This window comes from Saccopteryx leptura, chromosome 1, assembly GCF_036850995.1.
Source record: "Saccopteryx leptura isolate mSacLep1 chromosome 1, mSacLep1_pri_phased_curated, whole genome shotgun sequence".
NCBI classification, from domain to species: domain Eukaryota; kingdom Metazoa; phylum Chordata; class Mammalia; order Chiroptera; family Emballonuridae; genus Saccopteryx; species Saccopteryx leptura.
The window spans coordinates 100,889,657-100,914,348 of NC_089503.1; the positions used below are offsets into that span (position 1 = coordinate 100,889,657).

At 48.6% G+C, this 24,692-nt stretch overlaps 1 long non-coding RNA gene across 1 annotated transcript in view; it reads left to right on the forward strand.

The window, feature by feature from the left end:
• The first annotated feature begins 435 nt into the window (after positions 1 to 435).
• The window catches only part of LOC136388976 (uncharacterized), a 29,814-nt gene continuing 5,557 nt past the window's right edge, over positions 436 to 24,692 (forward strand). Inside the window, exons 1-2 of the long non-coding RNA XR_010748226.1 lie at positions 436 to 533; positions 1,959 to 2,112. This is a non-coding gene — a long non-coding RNA (uncharacterized lncRNA). The remainder of the gene's footprint in view (positions 534 to 1,958; positions 2,113 to 24,692) is intronic.

Genomic DNA, 24,692 nt, shown 5'->3' on the forward strand with positions numbered 1-24,692 from the left:
GTGTTACAACTGTCAGGTGAGAAATACGAGGACCTAAATCCAGTCCTGGTTTGGGGTGGTGGTCGATGGGAGTGTGTGTGTGGGGGCAGTGAACTGGGTAAATTGAGACTCCGTGCATGTGTGCCCTTGGTGGGGGAAGGGAATGGGGTTCCGAGAGGGCAGTTGAGTAATTCAGCCTTGCCCAGAGCTCCAGAGCACCCCTTTTCCAGGGAGGAGGCACCCCCAGCTCCCAGGAGGGTGTGTGGCTCTCAAGGTTAGTGCCATGGGGGGTCAGCGCCGTTTAAATGTTGATTATAGAGATGGTGAGAGCTGCTCAGATTTCTAATTAAGATTAAAGAATGTACCCAGCTTATAAATGGTTCTCAGGAATGTATAATTTGATTAGCCTGTTTTCTCCGGGCACTTTAATTTCTGGATTAGTGAGTGTGGTCACTAACTACAGGTGGAGCTGTTTGCTCACCACACACGAAGTTTGGAAGCTTGCTGAGCACGGGGATGGGGGCCACGACTGGACAAGGAGGCGGTCAGAGAGGGTGAGCGAGACCTGCCGGAGCGGCACTTCTCTGTCTCCGCTTCCTTCTCACTTTGGGAAAAGAGTAAAGAATGACACCTGGTGACCAAAAGGTGCCTGTATATCAGCTAATGAATAAGTGTGCTCACCTGGGTCTTGTTCACATCCATGCATTTCTGTGCAGAGCCGAGGAGCAGGTCCCCCGCTCCAGAGAGCTGCGGAGGCCCGGTGTCAGGGGGGACGGGAACTAAAGTCCTCCTTGCCTCGCCTTCCTTCTCCCAGACCTCAGGCTGCTTGCTTCTCTCCATTTTATCCCTGTTAGCCAGGACTTCAACCAACACTGTTAGCACTGCTAACACTGTTTCTGGGATTATGAAGAAGGGGATGTGTGTGGTCTGATTTCTGCTTTGTGGAGTTCAGAGTCTTCTCTTCCAGAAGGGCAGGATTGCTCTCACCCACCCCCTCACTCCATTAAAAGGGCTTGTCTTTTCATGCTTCTGAGGAACAGGTCTAGGGGCTCAGACATATCCATTAGCTTCTGAAAACATCAGGAAATGTCTTTGGGCAGAAATGCTTGTGGTTGGATAATGCTCACTTTAAGGAAAGCAGCATGAGCAACAGTGTAGGCAAGAGGTACATGTATAAATATTAAAAAAAATATGGTCCCGGCCACTCCAAGAGGGTGGGCTGAAGGTACTGCCCCGGATCTGGGCCCAGCACCCTCTGGCTCCTGCTCCAACGTTGCCATTCACCAGGGTATGACTTAGGGCACATGCCCTGACACCTCAGAGCCTCAGTGGCTCATTGGAACCTATTGAGATAATACACATTGCTGCTCTCTGTAAATGACAATGAACTGTGCACATCATTTATTATTATTTTTTCTATGTATTGCTGTGTTATCCCAAGGGAGCAGTAGATGTGTTCATCCAGCTCTGTTCAGACCAGGGTTCGGCTCTGCTTCTGGCTGGTGATGTGACATGGACACCCTTCACAGGTCTGCGCCGTAGAGACACCATTCCTAGCAAAGGTGGGAGAAAGACATGCAGTCTCAGCTTGAAGACTTACTGCTCTGTCTTAAGGCTGAGGTCTGCCAGAATTACCGTGTGGTACACTGCCTGGCAAACCCGCTCTAAGCTTGAATTTGCACCCCCATGGCCCTTCAGCAGGGGCTGGGCAAAGGGTCTTTGGTCAATGAGGAGAATGGTTGTGGGGGCTCCCTGAATGGGGAGCGGCAGCGGCCGGGGTGAGTGCAGTATTTAGGAAGACACTGCGCTTCAGGCTGTCTGGGGTCAGTAAGAGGTCCCTGGGCAGACCCCTACACCTCCAAACTTGGAGCGCCTGCTGGTAAGGTCTTCCTGGACACCACCATCCCCTTACCCCCAGTGGGGATGGACACATCTGCAGTTAGTTGTGTCTTGGACTCCCGCTGCCCCTCTTTCCGCAGCTCTGTCCTGGCATCCTGATCTCTAGGACCTGAGAGAGGTAGAGAGTGACGAGGGGTAGAGGTGCAGACCAGGAGCAGTCCTGGTACTTGGCGTCTTCCAGTTGTGGCAGTGCAGGCTGGCAAGGGGGCACCCCGGGACTTCCAGCGCTGTTTGGTAAGCGTGTTGGGACAGGGCTAATGATCATTATCACTTGGGTCCAGTATTGCCTTCGAAGTGATTTACAAACACCCCTAGTTAGTCCTCGGGGAGGAGCAGCGCCAACAAAACGCTAGCTTTATTGTTCGTTTCTGTATCTTCTGGAGCGCGCAGCCAGCGATGCAGCGTTCCCGGGGAGGCTGCGCTGGTTGGGGCGCCTTCTCCCAGCTTACCTGCCCTGGCCCCACCGCTCTCGGTGGCCTAGTGACTCCTTGCCGTTCAGCCTTTCTCACGCATCTCATTTCATCTAGATAAATGGGTAGGCTTTGCGGCTCAGAGAAGTAAAGTGACATGTCCAAGATCACACGGTCCTCACGGGGGCGCTGAGATACAAGCCCAGGTTGTCGCCTCCCCTTGGCGGCTCGCGGACCCCTCGCAGCGAGGTCCTGGGCATCCCAGCCGCTAGCTTCCTCCCGGCAGGTCGGCGCGGTGCAAAGGCAGGCGGAGGTTGGAGAAGGCAGGCGGCGGGCGGCGGTGAGCGCAGGCTCCTGGGCCAGCCGACACTGTTGCCAAAGCAGAGCTCCTCTCTCTACACCTGAGCGGGGGACAGATGTGCATCAATATTTATTCGAAACTCCCAGGAAACCTGGATGAAGTGTAATTATCTCAGCTCAATCAGCTCGGATTAGCATAACATCAAGTCACCCATCAGACGGCGGGTTTGATTTCGGGGGATCAAAGCACCGCGCTGTAGCCGCTGATTAATCGGGGAGAAGAAAGCTGCCGGCTCGGCTGGCCACGGACGGCCACACCGCTTTGATGCGCCCACCGCGCTCTTAGGGCGGCAGCAACCGTGGCCGCCCTGACCCGCTGCACCCCCGGGGTCCTTCCTGGGCGCCCCGGCGCTAGCTCCAGTATAACCGCGGCCCCTGCTCCCACCAGACTGTGCTGGAGAGTGGACTGCTTGTCTGTCGGTTTTCTGCTTCGGAGCTCCGCCGTCTGGGCACCCCGCCGGTGGGACACAGGCGAGGAAGGCGGCGTTGCGGTCCCTGGGTGCCCCCCCCCCCCCCCAGGAAAGTAGCGGGGACGGTTCTGGAAGGCCCGGCTCAGGACCCGGCGGAGTGGAACACCTACGCACGGGGGTCCTCTCCAGGCCCACTCCAGCCGGTCTTTCTCACCTTGCCCGCCCCGCCCCCCACGATTGTTTTGGTTTTCTTAACTAGCCTGCTTTCTTGTTTATGTATTTTTGTGCACTCACCCCCCCCAGCCCCCCCCCCCCTCCCGAAAGATATGCCTCTGTCTCTTTCTTTGGCCAGCCAGGTCTACATCTTTAGCACAGAGCCCACTCGCATTTGCCCAGGGAAGCCAGCTGTCAGGCTTCCAGCGGTTCCCGGGACCCAGCAGGCGCCTGTGTCTGGCACTTCGGTGTTGTGTGTCATGATTGGAGTAGCTCCTCCTTCCCCAGCAGAATTCCACTGTGCATGGGGAGGGACCCAGGGGTCCGGGAGAAAAACATTTTCTGAGGGGTTAAAAGGGCAGCAAGGTTAGATTTCATTGATAATTCACATTCATATTCTGTTATCTTCAAGACACTCCCTCCTAATTTGCACCAGTTCCTCCCATCCCCATCTGCCGTTCCAAGGACAGTAACCCTGGCTTACCCATGTCTGTGATCCCCTGGGTACAGTCCTTGGCGCAACAGAAGTGTATTCTAGCACTGGCCCTTTGCTGACTGTTTACTTGACCGGGTTACTTGATTTCCCAGGAACTCAGACTGCCAGGCTGAGTAGGTCTTGTAGATGTAATGTCCTGTGTTCAATGACATTTCCTTCATAAAGTCTGTTCAGTGAAGTCACTTAGTGCTGTGGTCCAGTTGATGACAGACAATCCTAGAATCTTAGGATTGAAGGGAAGCTCACGGACCCCTTCCTCATCTTCCTGACAACTAGTCTTCATCATTTGCTTGATGGGATGGGAGTGTTGAACGGGGTTGGTTCCTGAGGGTCTGCCCTGTAGCGGCCCACCTGGGAGCTTACCCAGCATGCTGGGGCAGAGAGACTGACTGCATGACCCACCTGGGCACTCCTTAAGGCCTTCTCTGGCTGTTGGATGAAGGCATTAGCAGCCATGGCATCACTGAGAGCAGAGGCAGATTAAGGTTGGTTGAGGCACTGGGTGCAGAAGAAAATATTGGACCCCTTAAAAAAGAGAGAGAGACAGGGAAAATAAAAATACATGTTAACCATATTTTAAAATAAAAAATATTATGTACTATTAATGTTAAAATTGCACATATGAAACCAAATTTGGTGTCATTAGGAAAAAGTGTAAAGTTGGGGTTTTGCAGGGCCCTTCAGAAGTCGGGGCCCAGGGCGCATGCCTGGTGTGTCTGCCATTAAATCTGCTTCTGACTGAGAGTGTATGGGTTCTCCCTGCTAGAGCAATGGAGACCTGGGGGGAAGGGGTCTAAAAGCTGAGACGTGTGTATCCATTGGCATTCTTCTTAGGAGTGTGAGCCCTTTGAAGGGAGGGAACATTTCTATCTTATTTCCTATGGTGCCTCAGGACCAAAGCTTGGTGTCTGGCACATAGTAGGTGTTTAATAAATAGATGTGAAATAAATAAAAGAAGAAGGAATGAATGAGGAAGAAAGGATGAAAGGATTGCCTGTCTTGGCGGGGGCCGAGTCTTGAGAGTGGGTGGGCATGTGCACAGTTTACTGGCAGAGAGATGACTTGTCTCTATTTGGAATCTCTACTATGCAACATCATGAATTTTTCTTTCCCCTTTAATTAAGGACTAAATATAGATCTTAATTAAGACACTGATGAATTTAATTTGGAGTGGCATTAGGGCCTTAACTCGCAGAGCTGAATGCCGTGTTTGTATAATGTGGGATATAAGCTAAATGAGTGCTCGCTTGTTACCACCAATAATAATTCCCTTGCAGATCCCTTTTGAAGCAGTGCTAACACTAATCTGCCCCTAGCTAGAGGTGCCCCTCTTCATCTGTCTGCATCACAGGACGAGCACATCTTGTCTCCCACAGTCTGCCCAGACCGAAACCCTCCTTCCCCTACTTCAGCTGCCTTGCCCACCTCTGCCTTGTCCCTCCACTGGGAATGACTTTTCCCTCACATCCCACTTCGAGTTTGTCAGAACTCATCTTCCTTCTTCAAATTCTAGTGTAAGTGTATGGATTTGATGAAGCCTTCTCTACTCTCTATCCACATCTCTTGATTTCCAAGCACTAAGGTGTGAGCTCCAAACCCCCACAGGGTTTTGTTTTATCTTCTATGCACCGTTATTATTTCATTGCCTGTGTCATTGCACTGGCCTAAATCAGGTTGTGAATGTCCAGGATGGGGGCCTGCATACAGTAGGAAGAAGCTGCAACTTCATCTTTCAGCCATGGAGCGCAGGGGTCAACCTCCCCATCTCAGTCTGGGATGCCAGACACTGAGCTAGGATCTCGGGGAGCTGCAGGAAGATGCATGGCAAGTCTAGTTGTGTTATGTGGCAGAGGGCAAGGTATGACGTGGGCCTGTTTCATTCATTGTTCAGGCTCCAGTGTGACGCCAAGGGTAAGTACAGCACTGTGATTAAGAATTGTAGCTCTAGATTCCGACAGTCTGAGGATGACTAAGTTATTGCATCTGTAAAACAGGGTTGTTATGAGGCTAAATGAGATTTTGCCCTTAGTACAGTACATGACACACAATAAGTGCTCAGTAAATGGTAGTGATGTTGGTGATGGAGCTTGGCTGACTCACTAACTTCACTGTAGACTGGGCAGCTTTCAGTCAAATGGAGAAGCAGAATTATCATTCATACTTTGCACATAGAAAAACTGGGGGTACAGGGGTGTGATTGGCCTTTCAGGAACTCCATGCCTTTTGTCCACGTTGTAGCTCTGGCCTTCCTGTGCTCTCTCCGCTTCTCCCCTGTGAAATGAGACAATGGGTTGCAGTGATTTGACCCCCTTCCTTTATGGTCTTGGATGACTCAGCTTCCTGGCTCCTCCTCCTTTTTCTCCTCCTCCTCTTCAGTACAATCTCATCACAGGTGTCTAGAGGGTGGGGACTTTGTTTGCCAAGCACATTGCTCTTTCATGTGGCTGTGATTTGAAGAACTGAGTTATTTCCCTGAACCTACTACCCTGCTTGCTACAGCACTGCTTGCTGTTCCAGGCTCTGAACAAAAGCACACCTCTGTTTCCCTTGTTGTTAGTATGTACTGAACACTGTTCTATGAGGCTCTAGGCCAGGGCTTCTCAGCCTCGGCACTTGGACCTGAGAATCCTTTGCCATGAGCTGTTCTGCGCTTGTAGGACATTTAGCAGCAACCCTGATGCCAACCCAGTTGAGACAACCCAAATGTCTCCAGACTCTGCCAAATGCCCCCTGGGGGACAAAGTGCCTCAACTGGGAGCCATCTTTTTATACTATGCCCACGCCGTTCACATTTTCTTACGTATCTGTTCATCAAATATGTGATATAAATACTATTCCAATGCTCACTTTATAGGTGAAGAAATAGGCTGAGTAGGGTTTCTGGAATCAGGCATATTGCCAACTGGAATGTGGACACTCGCTTAACCTCCTTTAACCTCAGCTACTCTCCTTTAATATGTTGATAACTGTACCTTGCTCAGAGTTTATTTTCAAGATCTAAGTACAGCGCTTGACACTTCCTAAGTGATCAATATAGATCAACAAATAATTTTTTTGTGGACGCGCATTCAGACTCAACAGACATTTTCCATGCCTACTGGGCTCCAGTGATAGGAACAGTTAACATGTATGGAGTACTCAGTCTCTGCAAGGTGCTGTTTAAATGTATTAACTTATTTGACCCTCAGAGGAATCCTGTGTGGTCCATGTGATTCTTGTTATTCATGTGAAGAACAGGAACAGAGTTTAATAACTTGCTAGTCATGTCAGATAGAGGACTCAAAGCCAAGGCTGCGCTCATTATTACTACGCCATGCTGCGGCACTGAGCTCTTAATAGGAGCTTGCACGTTCATTTTATTCAATACTTACGAGCTCCATCTCCAGTGACACCTATTTCTAGAGCTGTGCGGTTCAGTGTGGCCATTCACATTAAAATTAATTAAAATGAAATTAATTAAAATGTAACATTCAGTACCTCCATCGCACTAGCCACGTTTCAAGCGCTCAATAGCCCCATGTAGAGAGTGATGGTGTCTTGGAAAGCTTAGATGGAGAGCCTCCTGTCATCACACAGAGTTCTGTTGGGCAGCACTGTTCTGGGATTGTGGAAAATGAACTTCAAGAGGTTTCTGATGCCCCTTTAGATCATTTGTACCAATCAACACTGTCCAGACTATATAGTTACCAGAGTATTTTGCTCCTTTAACGTTTATGAAGTCCCTACGATATCTCTGGAACAGTGCTTGGGACTGAAGATATTATGGTAAATAAATAAATAAGTAAACAAACAAATAAAAAAATAAATAAATGTGGCCCATGTTCATAAATGTCATATATTAATAACGATAGAATAGCATTAGGTTGTTAACTTACAGAGCTCAGTGCTGTGTTTGTATCATGAGGACTAGTATTAGGAGTTAAATAAATGTGAGTGGTGCTAAATTTGTGCAAAAGTCACATGTCATGCTAGCCAGGGCAGGGGGGAGTCACTCTCTCAAAGCTGGGTAATGGGTTGCTTCCTAGAGGGGGCACTTGGTAGTCATCTGGCAGACAGAGACTGGGTGGTGCTCTTTGGGCTTTAGAGTTGCTAAAATCTCTTTGGCTGGAATTTCTATTGCAGAAACTTGCAGCTAAGAAGGTTGCACTCTGAGGGCACAACAGCATTATTTAAAGGAGATTTTATTTGGTGAAGATGCTACATACCAGGTGAATCCACAGTTGAGTGAGGTGAGTGATGTCGGAAGTGCAGAGCTAGAAAATATTAGGGGTGTCGCCTCTGCTTGCACCTATGGAGACCCCAGTATCCTTCTTTTCTAATTTCAAGCTGAGCCCTACCTCTGACAGCCTTGGAGCTTTCAAACCCTTTCCCTATCATGTGAGCTGACCCTGACCAATTGCCTGTCTTCCTACTCCAATTCAACATTCCCCTAGCTCAGAAATTGCTTGGCGATATTGGGAACAATGAGGCCTGACTCTGTTAGTTCAGAACAAAATGATTCTTTTTCTTTCTTTTTTTTTTTTTTTTAAGGATATTACATCACTGGTGATGTATGGACAAGTTGAGAGAGCAGAAGGAGGGCTAGGACCACAGGAGAAAGTGATTGGGACTCCAGAGTGGCTGGAGCCTCGTGGGCTGTTACTGCTGACTTGTGGGCTTGTGGTCCTGTGGAGCAGGGCTCTGGCTGAGCAAGCGGAAGGAAAGCCGAGGAGGGGTGGAGCCATGGAGGGGGGGGGGGTTTGCCAAAGAGCAGAGTCTTCTTTGGAGGCCAGAGAGGGATCAGATTAATTTATCTCATCCTTCATCTCACCAGAGGAGTGAGGCAGCGAAATGGGCTCACAGAGGGCCACTTGGAGGTCCAGAATGTGCAAGTGATTTATCTCGGGTCATACAGCCAGTTAGTTAGTAGCTCTGTCACTCAGTCACCAGAACCTAGGGCTCCGTGTGTGTGTGTGTGTGTGTGTGTGTGTGTGTGTGTGTATATCGAAAGTTCATTCTTTTTATTATGGAGCGGTGTTTCATGGTAAGCATGTACCACAAGTTGTTTAACTATTTACCCAATAATGGTCATTTGGTTTATTTCCAGATTTTAGCTATTATTATTATTACTTTTTTTAAATTTATTTTTTATTTTTTATTTTTCTGAAGTTGGAAACTGGGAGGTAGTCAGACTCCCACATGCGCCTGACTGGGATCCACCCGGCACGCCCACCAGGGGGCGATGCTCTGCCCATCTGGGGCTTCGCTCTGTTGCAACCAGAGCCATTCTAGCGCCTGAGGCAGAGGCCACAGAGCCATTCTCAGCGCCAGGGCCAACTTTGCTCCAATGGAACCTTGGCTGTGGGAGGGGAAGAGAGAGACAGAGAGGAAGGAGAGGGGGAGGGGTGGAGAAGCAGATGGGCGCTTCTCCTGTGTGCCCTGGCTGGGAATCGAACCCGGGACTCCCGCATGCCAGGCTGACGCTCTACCACTGAGCCAACCAGCCAGGGCCTATTATTACATTTTTAATTAATAGAATTTGATATTTTTAGAGCAGTTTTAGGGTTTAAAAAAATTAATTTGAACATACACAGACCTCCTATGTACCCTTTTAATTCCCCTCACAGTTTTCTGTGTTATTAAATCTTGCATTAGTGTGGCATATTTGTTACAATTAATGAACCAGTATTGATACATGATTATTAACTAATGTTTATAGCCTAGGTTAAGGTTCACTCTTGGCCTTGTAGTCTATGGGTTTGGAAAAATGTGTAATGACAGGTATCCACCATTACTGTGTCATGCAGAATAGTTTCCCAGCCCTAAAAATCCCCTGTACTCCACTTGTTCACCCCTCCCTCCCTATATAACCTCAGTCAATCACCGATCTTACCATCACTATGGTTTTTCCACGGTTTTTTAATTTGCTTTTAAAAAAGGATTTTCTAGAAGTCTTTTTATTATTATTTTTTGTGTGTGACAGAGACAGAGAGAGAGACAGAGAGAGGGACGGATAGGGACAGATAGACAGGAAGAGAGAGAGATGAGAAGCATCAATTTTTTGTTGCAGTACCTTAGTTGTTCATTGACTGCTTTCTCATATGTGCCTTGACCGGGGCTACAGCAGATCGAGTAACCCCTTGCTCAAGCCAGTGACTTTGGGTTTCAAGCCAGAGACCTTTGCCCTCAAAGTGACCATGGGGTCATGTCAATGATCCTACTTTCAAGCCAATGACCCTGTGCTCAAGCTGGTGAGCCTGCGCTCAAGCCGGTGACCTTGGAGTTTTGAACCTGGGTCCTCTGCATCCCAGTCCAATGCTCTATCCACTGTACCACCACCGCCTGGTCAGGCTAAAAAAAGATTTTCTAGATGTCTCACCTCTTGGATCTCTAGACCCAACCATGCCTTGATATAGAGCCTTCTTGGACCTCAGGTCCCACTGGGAGCCAGTTTTGGGGTATCTAAGCAGCCTGCATATGAATTTGAATTCCTTTCTTTTAAAGTCCAACAATTGTTGGAACTGGCTGATCGAGCCCCGTTTCACTGGTTGAGCTGTAGCCTCAAGGGACTTACTATGTTCCAGACCATGTTTGGGGGTGAGAGAGCACAGAGGAGCGGAGGTGGTGGCCTTGTCAACCTAAAGCTCAGCTCTGGGGCCCTTTCCAACCCCAGGCCCTTGGAGACCCCAATGCTCAGCTCCTGTACAAGCAGCTCAGAAGCCAGTTGCCTGGCCTTCTGCTCCTGCCCCCACCCTGTCCCCTGGGTCAGTCAGGGGCTGCCTCCTGACTTGCAGGTTCCCTCTGTATATCCCACCTTCATTTCTCAATAGACAATAAAATTAGCCATTGATTTTGGATATTACATAAGCTGGGTGAGGGAAACTTTAATAAGGGAAAGAACAGAGGGAGGGGGTCTCAAGATCTTTAAAGTCAAAATTACAGCCTGACCTGTGGTGGCGCAGTGGGTAAAAGCATTGACCTGGAACACTGAGGTCACTGGTTCAAAACCCCAGGCTTCCCTGGTCAAGGCACATATGGGAGTTGATGCTTTCTGCTCCTCCCTCCCTTCTCTGTCTGTCTGTCTGTCTCCTCTCTCTAAAATAAATAAATAAAAAATATAAAAAAATGTTTAAAGTCAAAACTACAAAAATCCCACTATTTCCAACCAAAATAGAAATAGTTACTAACCTGCTATGATCAGAGACAGAGTGCAGGTGGCCCCAGGCCCTTGGGAACAGCCTGGCCCCTCCAGCCAGGGCTCTGTGATGTCTCCCTGGGACTGAGCCTAGGGAAGACTTTTCTCTCTCTTCCCTTCGTGGGTCCCAAGGTCCTCCCTTCTGTTCTTTAGGCCGTGATGCACCTCCACCCTCACACCTTCGTTTGGTTCTCAAACCGTCCTTAGAGGTAGACTGGGACTTCAGGCAGTCAGGGACACACAGACCAGGACAGTGGGAAGGAACCACAGTGACTAGTCAGTGCCTCTCATTATACAGCTAGCGGAACCTGAGTGAGTTGGTTCTGTTAGTGCACAACAGAGGTTGCCGCTCAGGTGTTCCTGAGTCTGGGGCAGTGGCCGAGCCACTGTCATCAGGCGAGGTGAGGAACGCACTGTGCTCTGCAGGGTGTCTGTGGTCGGTACTCCCCTCAGGATTATTGGAGCTGCACACACTCTAGATGAGGAAACTGAGCTGCAGAGAAGTGGCTCTCCCTTGCCCGGGCCCTGGACTCCTGGTTTGTTGTTCTTCCTTATTTCATGTTTTCCTGATGCTCCTGTCCATCTAGCCCATTTCAGGCTGATGGGCTGTCCAGACCAGGTTGTTGGGGTGTGGGAGGGATGTGGAAAGATAAGGATTATGGGCATAAGTGGTAGGGAGGGGTAACTGAAACCTGGTAGGAGGAGTGTGGAAAGGTAGTGAGGATCTCACGGACACTGTTGTACACTTGAGGGCGGTTCTCACTTAGAACATGTGGCCCTACACTGGTGGGGCCAGTGTAGACTGGCTGCAGACAGGTCTGTGAGTCAATGTCACTACCACACTTGGACTCTTGTGAACAGGACCGCAGAGGATTCGAAGGCTGGGTAGGGGCCTCCCTCTATGGCCCACTGGGAATCCAGAACTCTATCCCATCCTCTACACTGAGTCTGGCCTCTTCCGAGGGAAGCACTGGAGTTTGGTTTTGAAAAAAGCAGAATGGGCTATAGAAATACTTCTGAGATCTTGTCTGGTCCTAGGTTTTCTGGGTGTTCAGTAGGAATCCCCAGACTTCTATGGGGAAACTTCCACCCTGGAACCCATGGGGACAGCTGTCCCTGGCATTTGCTTTCCTTCCCACATACTCCATCTTTGGTGATCTTTACTGAGAGACTTCAGCTTTGTTGTCCCTTTTGATTGTTTCTGAAATGGGGCTTTGTGAAGTGGAAGAACATGGCATACTCCTGATCTGACCTTGTAGTACCAGGCACAGCGGCAGGAGAGACGGATGCCACCCCTGCTGGATACCATCTCCCCCTCTGACTCCCTCCATCTGACCTGTTGACACGCTGCCCGCCAACGTGAGGGCCAGGCGGGCTCTGTCTCTTTGGCTTGACCTAGAAATCTGACACTAGACTTGAGGGGCTACAGAGGTGTATAAAATATTCTGGTTTTGATCCTATGGGAGAGGGGTTGTTGTTGGTCAGGGCTGTGGGGAGATGAATCTAGAACAGGCAAAAGGAATAAAGAAATATTTAGGACCAGGCAATAGGACCCTACATGTCTCCTGCTTCCCCTGATTCTTGCTTGTATTCAACTAACTGAAGTCTAAGTTGCTGGTTGTTGCATCTTAGGAAGGACATGTGGATGGCTGAAGAGGAACCTGCAGCCTGAGAGAGCAGGGGCAGAGCCAAGTCACCATTCATGTGAACATCATGTGACGTGTGGCACTCTGCGAGAGAGCCTCTCCCCTTCCCACCCCCATCCTGCGCAGCCCATCCAAGCAAGGCCAGGCAGAACTGTGGAGCTGGTTCTCATGGGGGCTTTAGATTTGGCACGTAGTTTCAGGAGGGGTCTTTCTCCCTCTGCTCAAGGGTTACCAAAGCTTTAATGCTGCCTTCTGCCCAAAGCTCATTCTCAGGTGACTCACGGGCTATTTACACAAGAGTCAAGCTCCCCCATTTGCCCCTTGTGAAGAGCTGGCAGTCAAACTCACATTGGGATCAAATCAGATCTCTGAGCTTAGAAGCAGGGGTAGGAATGGGTGCCTTCAGTCGCAGCTCCCCAGAGTGGTGATAAAGCCCCTTTGGGTTAATCTGTGGGTCCTGGAGCATAAAGTGTGAGGTCTCCCCCACACTCAGGACCAAGAACCTAACGCCCTGGACACCTGCCCTGCACGTCTGCATTCCCCGAGAACCTGGGAGATGAAAGAACGCACCAGCTGCCAACCCTCTGGCCCCTGGGCCTCTCAACTGAGGAAGTGGCTGAATAATGAATGAGACCAAAGCACTTCAGAGAAGTGACCCCAGGGACAAGTAGGGGAGGGCATGGACAGGTGGGGGGGGGACACCTGGCAGGTGGAGAGAGGACAGGAGCCCTGATGAGGTCTGTTGCTGTGGCTTCCACTGCAGGTCAGAGCTGTTAACTCATATGGGGAAAAGTGGCTGTGAAGTTCACATATGGATTGCGTTGGAAACCCTCTGCCTGGTGCATGTTTCACCTGGTACCGTTCCTATGGTACCCACCAGGAAAAGCTCCCTGCAGAGATAGTTTTGGGGGTTGGGTTTAGACCAGATCCAGGGAGACTTCTTGCAAAGAGGACTGAAGGACAGGAGACTTTCTCGGGGCATTTTGAGAAAGGCCAGAGACTCTGGGAGGGTGGTTGTGATACATGTGACTTGTGGCAGGTGCTGGACAAGGGCAGTGTGCAGGGAAATCCCTGGAGGGGGTTGAGGGTCCTCAGAAGCAGCCCTGCCAGGTACTTCATTGCTTCTAGTGATGAGATGCTCTCTTCCCTTAGGCTGACCTTCCCATTCAGCAGGTCAGGAACGTGGGTACCCACACATGTGACCTGAGGACTTTCCTCCCTTGTTTTCTCTGTCAGCTCCACATGGACCTTACACTTTCCGCATGGCTTAAAAGGGACAACAGCTCCCTAAACTCAGCCTGCAGAAATAGAGCATATACCTTTGTTGAGCGCTTACCATGTGCCTGGTTCTTTCCTCATTGAGTCTATGTGATAGCTGAGATACGCAGGTATGAGCATCTCCCCTTAAAGGGAAATACACGAAAGTCTGGAGGGACCGACAACTTGGCTTAAATCACACTGTTAATTATAAACATGTAAGTTAGGTTCTAAATGTATGTGGCTGAGCTGGGAATGGAACCAGAGGAGGTCCTCAGTCTTTTATTGGGCATTCTGAGAGCCCTTCATTAGGCTCACTGTTGGGCCAGTTCTCAGGTGCAGCCCACTGGCCCAGACCCCTGGCTCTCTCCAACCCTTCTGGGCTGAAAGTAACCGCTCAAGTGTGTTTGGTGCCAGGGAGACCGCCTGGTGCTAGTTCTCTTCCCCAGGAAGCTCCTTCTTCACAAAGCCAGGTTGACACAGGTAGACAGCCTGTGTTTGCCAGGTGAGTGGGACCCACCTGATAGCCCGGTGTCCTGGTCCTACTGCAGGAGTGCTTTGGGCTTTCTCTCTCTGCCAATACCAAGCATGCTGCCAAAGCAAGTGCAGACCCCTCCTCTCAGCTCAAAGCCATTGGCCTATGCCCACCATCTTACCCCATCCTTCAGGCAGGAGGCAGCATCTGATAGATATGTGAATTCTGCCCTCTTGATGTTCTGCTTATCTGTCAGACCTCACCCTTACTGGAATATCGCCCCTGAGACAGGAATTCCAAGAAGCTGGCAAGCCCCCCTAGGAGGAGCATTCCAGACATACCAGGACTTTAGGCTCAGTATCCCCTCAGGCTCTCCCAAACACTATATAACTCGGCCCTAGTCTGTAACTGGTGCTCTTCTCCCCCTAGAAGTATCCAGCAGGGTTCCTTTCTTCCTTTCAATAAAGCCTGTTACTCTGGTCTTTTGGACTCCCATGGATTCCAGTAGCATCCTTGGGCTATGATTGGCTGAGGGCCTTCCAGTATGCCTCTCCCACTGGGTGACAACCCCACAGCAGCCTCTCCTAGCTGCTTGCTGTAAATACCAGCGGATCAGAACCCAGCCAGCCAGAGCCTCTTTGCCTACAGAAGAGGCTGGGCATCCTGCCTCCCACTTCCCTGCATAACTGACTTAGAGAACAAGAGTCAGGAATCCCCTACTGTGGCCCTGGGAAGCATGGTTCGACAGGAAGGCTTTCTGCTTTGGTGTCAGCCAGCCTGGACTGCCAGAAGGCTGGGAATGTCTTAGAAAGTTTTTCTCTACACACAGGATACACCGGCTGGGAGGTGGGAGAGGCAGGGGCAACCCCCCCCTGAAGGGGACTTGTCTGAAAGTTTGAGGCCATCTTACCCTGGCTCAGGGCTTTGCTGGAAGCATCTCCGATTCCGCTGCCCTGCCAGACCCTGTCTCCTCCACAGCTCCTCCCCTAGGTTGGTTCCCTGGGCTGTGCCTCAGTCTGACATCCTGCCTGCCTCGGGCAGGGCTGGGCTCTCCGAAGGTCTGCACAGACCTGAAGCACCCCTGGGCAAGGCAGTGGTGTTAGGGCAACCCTCCGTGTGCATGCGCAGAGCTTCCCTTCAATCCAAATACACACGCCGCCACATCTCAGCAAATCTCACTGTCGTTCATGTTTTATTAGTATAAGTGCCTTAAGAACAGATCAGAGATTCAACTAATTTGCTCATTAGTAAAAGGAAATTAGCCATTTGAGATCTGTTCTAATAAAATTAGCTTGGTGACAAACCCTTTGTTGCCATGTTTATCACATTACCATACTCCTCGCATTTTAAAGGCCAGAGCAGTCTCAGCAACTCTGCGGGGTATTCTCAGAGCTTCTCTCTTCCTTGTTTTTATTCCTTTTTTTTTTTTCAGGCTAATGCAAATTCTTTTTTCCTTTTCAAGGCTAATTGGGAAAGCCTGCCCCAAATCTGTGTTCCATTCACACAGCTTCCAGAGCCGAACCCATGGACTCTATCCCCTTCCCCTCAGTTTCTTGCGCCCCTGCCTCTTCGCTTGGTCCTGCTCCCCATCCCCATCCCTTAGAGCAGGGGTCCCCAAACTTTTTACACAGGGGGCCAGTTCACTGTCCCTCAGACTATTGGAGGGCCAGACTATAAAAAAAAAACTATGAACAAATCCCTATGTACACTGCACATATCTTATTTTAAAGTAAAAAACAAAACGGGAACAAATACAATATTTAAAATAAAGAACAAGTAAATTTAAATCAACAAACTGACCAGTATTTCAATGGGAACTATGGGCCTGCTTTTGGCTAATGAGATGGTCAATGTGCTCCTCTCACTGACCACCAATGAAAGAGGTGCCCCTTCCAGAAGTGCGGCGGGGGCCGGATAAATGGCCTCAGGGGGCCGCATGTGGCCCACGGGCGGGCCGTAGTTTGGGGACCCCTGCCTTAGAGGTTTCCTATGTTGCTGGCCCTTTAACAGCCAGCCCCTCCCTGTGAGCACCTCCTCCAGGCACAGGCAGGCTGGGAGCAGCAGCAGTGCTCTGTCCACTCCTCTAACTGCCAAGCGGGTCTTGTCACTCTTCACTTGGTCTCCCTGCCCCAGGGAGCTTTTGCCTTAGATTTCAGTTTAAGTCCACCCTGGCTTTATCCAGTCATTTGTGGCCTGCCTCCTCTAGAGTGGACAACTTACCCATTTATTTCTTTTTTCCTTCTTTTGAAAAACATCTTTTACATTTCTATTCCTTTTGTAAGTGATCAACATACTTTTTTGAAATAGTAGAGAACATACTCTTCTTTTTGAAAAGAACTTTAAATTTTATCTTTCAATTACAGTTTACATTCAATATTATTTTGTATTAGTTTCAGGTGTACAGCACAGTGGTTAGACAATCACATACTTTTCGTGTTCCCTGATATTTCCAGTGCCCACCTGGCACCATACATAGTTGTTACAATATTACTGACTTTATTCCCTGTGCTGTACTCTCCGTCCCGTGACTATTCTGTAACTACCAATTTGTACTTCTAAATCCCTTCACCTCTTCTCACCCATCCCCCAACACCCCTTCCCTCTGGCAACCATCAGAATATTCTATGTATTTATGAGTCTGTTTTGTTTTGTTTTGTTTTGTTTTTGTATTTTTCTGAAGCTAGAAACAGGGAGAGACAGTCAGACAGACTCCTGCATGCGCCCGACCGGGATCCACCCAGCACGCCCACCAGGGGGCGAAGCTCTGCCCACCAGGGGGTGATGCTCTGCTGCAACCAGAGCCACTCCAGCACCTGGGGCAGAGGCCAAGGAGCCATCCCCAGCGCCCGGGCCATCTTTGCTCCAATGGAGCCTCGCTGCTGTGGGAGGGGAAGAGAGAGACAGAGAGGAAGGAGAGGGGGAGGGGTGGAGAAGCAGATGGGTGCTTCTCCTGTGTGCCCTGGCCGGGAATTGAACCCGGGACTTCTGCACGCCTGGCCGACACTCTACCACTGAGCCAACCGGCCAGGGCTAGTCAACTTTTTTTAAACTGCCTCTCCAACTCTTTACCCTCTGGCTTTATAAAAAGCAGCCCTGGTTTTAGGGCTGAATGCTCCAAATTGCCCGTTGGTGGTACTCCGCTTCTTTGCATGTTCAGCTCTAGAAAACTACCTTCGCACGTGTTGGCGGGAACCACTCCAGTGGGCATGGTGTTTCCATGGTCAGGCACAGTAGAAGGACTGCTGGCTATGAAATCAGGCTGTTTCCCAGTCCCTTGGGTCACTCTGGTTGGTCACTTGTGACCTGTATGATCAGAATGTCAGAGCCCCCTCGATCTATTCTCATCATTTGGCACTTATTCAGACTTTGGGGAGAAGGGCTCCTTGGCCAAAGTCACTCTTGAAGTTAATCGCACGTCAGGAGTAGGAGCGTCTGGGCTGGAGTAGAACCCCACTGTCCTTTCTACTGTTCCAGTTCCCTTCTGCTTCTCGGGCTGTTCTCAAGGCGTGGGGGTTGGGGGCACCGACTTACCAAGTTTAGCTCTGGTGGATAAACTCAAATCCAATGCATTTACTCCCCAGACTTACCCTGAAGTCGTAAATCAGAGGGTTGCAAATTGTGCCTTCTCTATCATAGCCATTAGCTAGAGCTATAGGGACCTCTGCTGATTTAGAGCATTTCTGTTTTAAAAACTGGATTGGAAGGTATAATTTATTCACACATATAATATTTATTGTCCACTTGTTACCACCAGGGGGCGACACTCTGCCCACCAGGGGGCGATGCTCTGCCCCTCCAGGGCGTTGCTCTGTCGAGACCAGAGCCACTCTAGCACCTGGGGCAGAGGCCAAGGAGCCATCCCCAGCGCCCGGGCCATCTTTGCTCCAATGGAGCCTCGGCTGCGAGAGGGGAAGAGAGAGACAGAGAGGAAGGAGAGGGGGTGGGGTGGAGAAGCAGATGGGCGCTTCTCCTGTGTGCCCTGGCCGGGAATTGAACCCGGGACTTCTGCACGCCAGGCTGACGCTCTACCACTGAGCCAACCGGCCAGGACTATTTATGAGTCTGTTTTAATTTTGTTTGTTTATTTTGTTTTTAGATTCCACATATGAGTGAATTCATATGGTACTTGTCTTTCTCTAACTGGCTTATTTCACTTATTTCATAATGTCCATGCATCGCAAATGGTTAAGATGTTATTATTTTTTGTGGTCAAGTAATATTCCATTGTGTAAATAGACCATGGCTTTTTTATCTACTTATTTATTGATGAGCACTTGAGTTGCTTCTTTACCTTGGCTACTGCAAATAATGCTGCAATAAGCAAAGGGGTGCATGTATCTTTTTGAATTACTGATTTGGGTTTCTTCGGATATACATATACCCAGAAATGGAATTATTGAGTCATAAAGCCGTTCTAGTTTTATTTTTTTGAAGACCTCCACAGTGGCTGCCCCAATCTGCATTCTCACCAACAGTGCATGGGGGTTCCTTTTCTCCCCATTGCGTCTAGCCTTGGCTGTTTGGTGCTTGACGGGCATGGACAGAAAACCCAGGGCACATTTCATTGTACATACACTGGGCTGCCTGAAGCGTCCACACAGGGCCTGAGTCTGGGGAGTGATGTGTGGACTGTGGGAGCTCCTAGCTAACCCAGGGCTGTGTAATTTAGGAGCAAGTGCCCCCAACATTGTCACAGCACTCTTCTGGCACCTCCCTTTAGCAGCATTTAACCCCACCTGATGTCATTTTTACAGTCATAGTGAGCAGTTACTCTGCACCGGGCACTGGGGATGGTCAGTGCTTTCTTCATGTTCTTTATGTTAATTTTCTGGATGACATTAGGAGGTAGTCCAAACCTGTATTCTTATTAAAGATATAGGGATGGATGTTTGGAGATTCCCAAGGTTACCTTGCTTGTAGGTTGCAGAGTAAGAATGTGAACCCAGGCTTATCTGTCTCCAAAGGACCCGTCCCTAACCACTGCACCATGTGCTTGGTAAACGCTGCCTACCCAGACTGCAGTGTGGGGTGCGAGCTTTCTGAGGTGGGGTCTGTGAATCAGGCATCTCATATCCTTCCCGGGGGGCACAGACCAGACATGAGGTGAGTGTTCACAAGTATTTATTGAATGAACAGGTGGCTAGGCGAGGGATGATCAGGCCTCTCCAACTTCGCCTGGGCAGAGGCCTGTTCTAGGGGGTCCTGGGCTGGTCCTGCAGAACCTGAGAACTTTTTTTCTCTTTTGTCACCCACAGCCCTAGTCCCTGCCTCTCCCTGCCCCATGGCAGCTCTCCCCTGCCCTCCCCAGCCTGATACAAATCAGTGGCTCAGACAACAGCAATGGGTTTATCCCACAGAATGTGACTCTGAATATTAGAATGTCAGAAGTGACTGCATTCGCAATAAGTTGCTGTCAGAGAGGAAATAAAAGGGGATTTGCAGTTATTTTATTTGGAGTGTGCAGGGGATGGGCTGAGCCTGAGGACTCACTGTAGTTTCCCTAGCAGCTTGGGCATCAGACCCTCAGGTGCTCTGGATTCTCATCCTGGTCACTCCTTCCTCCAGCCTCGTATGTCCCATCCACCCAGCCTTTCCTCCAGCCTCCCTCCAGCCCCAGCATCTCCGGTGAGGTGGACGTCATTTCTCTTAAGGAAAGATAAAATTGAGGCTTTGATCCAGGTGTTCTGATTCACATACAGGAAGACACAAGAGAGGCCAGTAATAGTGCTTCAGCAGTTCTTGCTGAGTGCTTTCCATGATCTCTACTCTTGAAATGCCCAGATGAATGAGGGGCCTGTCTGTGCCCTCGGAGTGGGAGGGGAGTGTGGCTGCTGAGCTCTCATTCACATATATTCCTTTAATTATTTAAACACAGCTTCTTTTAATTCTTTAAACACATTTAGAATAGTTGCTCTTAAGTCTTTGTCTGCCGAATCCAACATCTGCACCTGCTCAGAGTTCGTTTCTATTGACTGCTTCTGTTGTCTTTCTTGAATATGAATCATTTTCTTGTTTCTTTCCATGTTGTAAATTTCTTGTTGAGAACTGGATATTTTAGGTAATAATGTACAAACTCTGGATTCTGAGTTTTCACTCTTGAGGGCTGTTTTAGACTTTTATTTTTAGTAACTTATTTGGATTTACTCTGAGAAATCTGTCTCCTTAGTTGTATAAGCTGCTAATATTTCTATCTCTACTTAGTTTAAAAAGAATAATTTTATTTTTCAATTACAGTTGAGGAACAATATTATATTAGTTTCAGGTGTACAACCCCGTGATTAGAATATGTGACTTACACAGTGACCAACCCAATAAATATAGTACCCAGCTGGCACCATAATAGTTAATATAATATTATTGGCGGTATTCCCTGTGCTGTACTTTACATCCCCATGACTAGTCTGTACCTACCAATTTGTACTTCTATATCCCTCCACCTTTCTCATCCCCCATCCTCCTCCCATTTGACAGCCGTCGAAATGTCTGCTGTATCTATGTGTCTGTTCTGCTTGTTCATTTATTTATTTTTTAGATTGCACATATAAGTGAAATCATATAGCATTTGTCTTTCTCTGTCTGACTTATTACATTTAACACAATACCCTCTGGGTCCATCCATGTCATTGTAGATGGCAAGATTTTATTTTTTTGATGGCTGAGTAATATTTCATTGTATATATGTACCATTTTTTTATCCATTTATCTATTGATGGACACTTAGGTTGCTTACATATCCTGGCTATTGTAAGTAATGCTGCAATGAACACTATGGATGCATATGTCTTTTTTTTTCTTTTTCTTTTTTTTACAGAGACAGAGAGAGAGTCAGAGAGAGGGATAGATAGGGACAGGCAGACAGGAACAGAGAGAGATGAAAAGCATCAATTACCAGTTTTTTGTTGCAACACCTTAGTTGTTCATTGATTGCTTTCTCATATATGCCTTGACCATGGGCTTTCAACAAACCGAGTGACCCCTTGCTCAAGCCAGCAACCTTGGGTCCAAGCTGGTGGATGAGCCCGCACTCAAGCTGGCGACCTCAGGGTCTCAAACCTGGGTCCTCTGCATCCCAGTCCGACACTCTATCCACTGTGCCACTGCCTTGTCAGGTGCATATGTCTTTTTGATTTAGTGTTTTGGGTTTCTCCAGATACCAAAAGTGGAATTGCTGAGTTCTTCTTTGTCTCTTGTTATGCCTTTATTATAAAGTCTAGTTTGTCTGGTATAAATATTGCTAACCTAGCTTTTTCTTTGTTTTCATTTTCATAAAATATTTTTCCCATTCCTTTTACTTTCAGTTTGTGTGTTTTTCGATTTAAAGTGAGTTTCTAATAAACAGCATATGTAAGGGTCTTTTTTTGTTATTTATTCAGCCCCCGTATGTCTTTTGATTGCAGCATTTAATTCACTTACAGTTAAAGTAATTGCTGGTAGATATGTATTTATTGCCATTTTATTATTCATATTTATTATTATTATTTTTTCTTCCTAAAGAAGACCCTTTAACATATCTTATAATACTCTTTCGGTGGTGATGAATCCCTCTGGTCTGCAAAGTTTTTGTTGAGAAATCAGCTGACAGTCTTATGGGGGCTCCCCTTTAGGTAACTAATTGCTTTTCTCTTGCTGCTTTTAAGATTCTCTCTTTGTCTTTAACCTTTGGCATTTTAATTATGATGTGTCTTGCTGTGGGCCTTTTTAGGTTCATCTTGCTTAGGAATCTCTGCTTCCTGGACTTGTGTGTTTGTTTTCTTAACCAGGTTAGGGAAGATTTCCATCACTTTTTAAAAAATAGGTTTTTGGCCCTGGCCAGTTGGCTCAGTGGATAGAGTGTCGGCCCAGTGTATGGATGTCCCAGGTTTGATTCCTAGTCAGGGCATACAGGAAAAGTGACCATCTGCTTCTCTCCTTTCCCTTTCTCTTGCTATTGCTGGTCCTGGGGGCACTTAGCAGAGGTACAGGGTATGCTGAAGCCATATGCTACTGCTTTGGGGTTTGTGAACTTCTGAAAGATTTTAGGAAAGTCTAAAGCATAGCTAAGAGAGGACATTTGTATGGAAAAGCCACTGGAAAAGGCTTGGTGGACCCTTAAGTTAGGTGAGGAGGGGTGTCAGGGAATCACCAGGGTGGGGCAAACAGTGTGAGCCAGGTTGATGGAGGCTCAGGTATGGCGCCTGCCAGCCTGCTCTGTGGGCGGTGGGCTCAGCAATGGAATAACAGCTTCTGCCTGCATTCTGTCTGGGGGAAAGCTGCCCTTCCAGTCTATGCAGAACACTACTTTCCACCCATATGTTCCTGGCGACTGTCGAGCAGCTGCCCCAGTGCTGGAGCTCAGAGAGGATGAGTCCAAGTACGTCTGTGCATGGGCTCTCTAAGAGGAATGGCTGGGATTCCAGCCCAAACCCTGGAGTTTTCCACAGCCAGAAGTTATAGGGACATCTCTTCCTGGCACTGGAACCCTGGGCTGAGGGGCCTGCTGTGGAACTGGGACCCTTCGCTCCATAGCAGGACTTCCACAGCTGAGATATACCTCCCAGTTTTAACTGCTGTGCACGGATGTGGGACCCGCCCATTCTGCATCTCCACCCCTCCTACCCGTCTTGATGTAGCTTCTTCTCTGTATCCTCAGTTATAGGACTTCTCTTCAGCCAGACTTCAGGTGGTTCTAAATGATGGTTATTTTGTAGTTCACTGTGATTTTTAATGTGGTGGTTGGAGAATGGAGTATTGCACTTACCTACTTTGTGGTCCTGCTGCGGAGCCTCTCTACTTAGTTAAAAAAATTTAAAAATAATTTTTTAAAGCTTGGCTTCCTAAGGGTTGTCTCCATGTCTCTGCAGGTTGGTGGTCATCAGTGATTGGTTAGGGCTGTGCAAACACCTCCATCTTCTGTGTGGATAGTGGGGCAACATTCCAAGTACAGATGGTTTTCAGGTCTTCCCTGCTCTGACTTTCTGAGGTCACCCCGGTCTTCCCTGCAGTGTGCCACCCCTAAGGACACCAGGAAAGGGGATGCTTTTCCAGCTCTCTGTGGCTCTCTCACTTCCAGGAGCGCCCTGTTAAATTCCAGGCTGGTGTGCTGCCTTGCAGCTCTGCTGCTTGTCCCCATGGGATGTAACCTCTGGCCAGCAGGCCTGTGAGCCTTGCCTCGGTGCTTCCCCACTGATGGGCTATGTGTACTGTCCACCACTGGACTTGGGCTCATTTCTTTCCACTCCAAATCACATCAGCCCTCTCCTGCCGTCAGGGTTCTCAGTTACATGGCCAAGCCCACTCAGTGTTGGTGGCGGGGGGGATAGGAGCAGTCTTAGGCAGAATCTTGCACATTCCCTTTTTTTTTTTTTTTTTTTTTTTTTTTTTACCAAAGTTCAGTGTTTTCATGAACGGAGGCTTCTTGGTTTGTTGTTTTGTCTTTTGGTAGATTTCCAGAGCCCTGAAATGGATGTTTTTGTTTTTCATGATTTTCCCCTAGATTTTGAGAAGAGAATTTGCTGGCCTCTTGGTTCTACCATCACTAAGTCCAGTCTTGAGTCTTGAGACCTGGGTCAATCAACGTGTAGCTTGAGTTCTAATTGTAAGTGATGACATACCCTCTAACTTTTCCGGGTGTCTCGTGAGCTTCTTGAGGCCTTTGATGACCTGACATTTTCCCAAGGAAAAGACCAGTTTGCATGATTGTCTTGAGCCCTGGCTGCTGTCCCTGAGGTGTTCTTCACTTTGCCTATTTAGGGCAGAGGACCAGCCCTGCACTAGCTACTTCAAGGACTAGAAACCCTCTGACATTGGAAACTTACTTTCTTCTGGGGCTTGTCTCATAAGCACTTCCCTTAGCAGAAGATTATGATCAACTCCTCCACGGTGGAGGGGTGCTGTTCTTTGAGGATTCCTTGATCTTCACCGCCTTCTGGACCCCATAGTCTTTGGAGCAGCTGGTCTTGTTCTCCCACAGAACTTGCTAAAACAGAGCTCTAACTCTTCACGTACTTGTTTAAAGCCATGTTGGCTTGGCATTTGCTACTGAATAACATCTAAACCTTCTTGCCTGGCACTGAAGCTCCATCCTGATCTTCCCCCACTAACCTTCCTAGGCTTTGCTCCTGTCCCTGCCCCCTCTCACTCGGGGCTTCAGCCAGGCAATTTGTGTTGCTCTTTGAGCATGCCATGCTCATCCACATCTCCACACCTTTGCTTGTGTTCTTCCCTCTGCCTAGAATGCCTTTACTCCTTCTCCATCTGGTAAGTCCTTTCTTCATGATCCATCCCAGGAATCCCCTTATCTATTAACCTTTCTCTGAGCTGAAAGGCTGTCCTTCCTCTCTGCTTCCCCAGCTTTCTGCCTTCACCTGGGCCAGCCCAGTTATGCCACTGGCTGT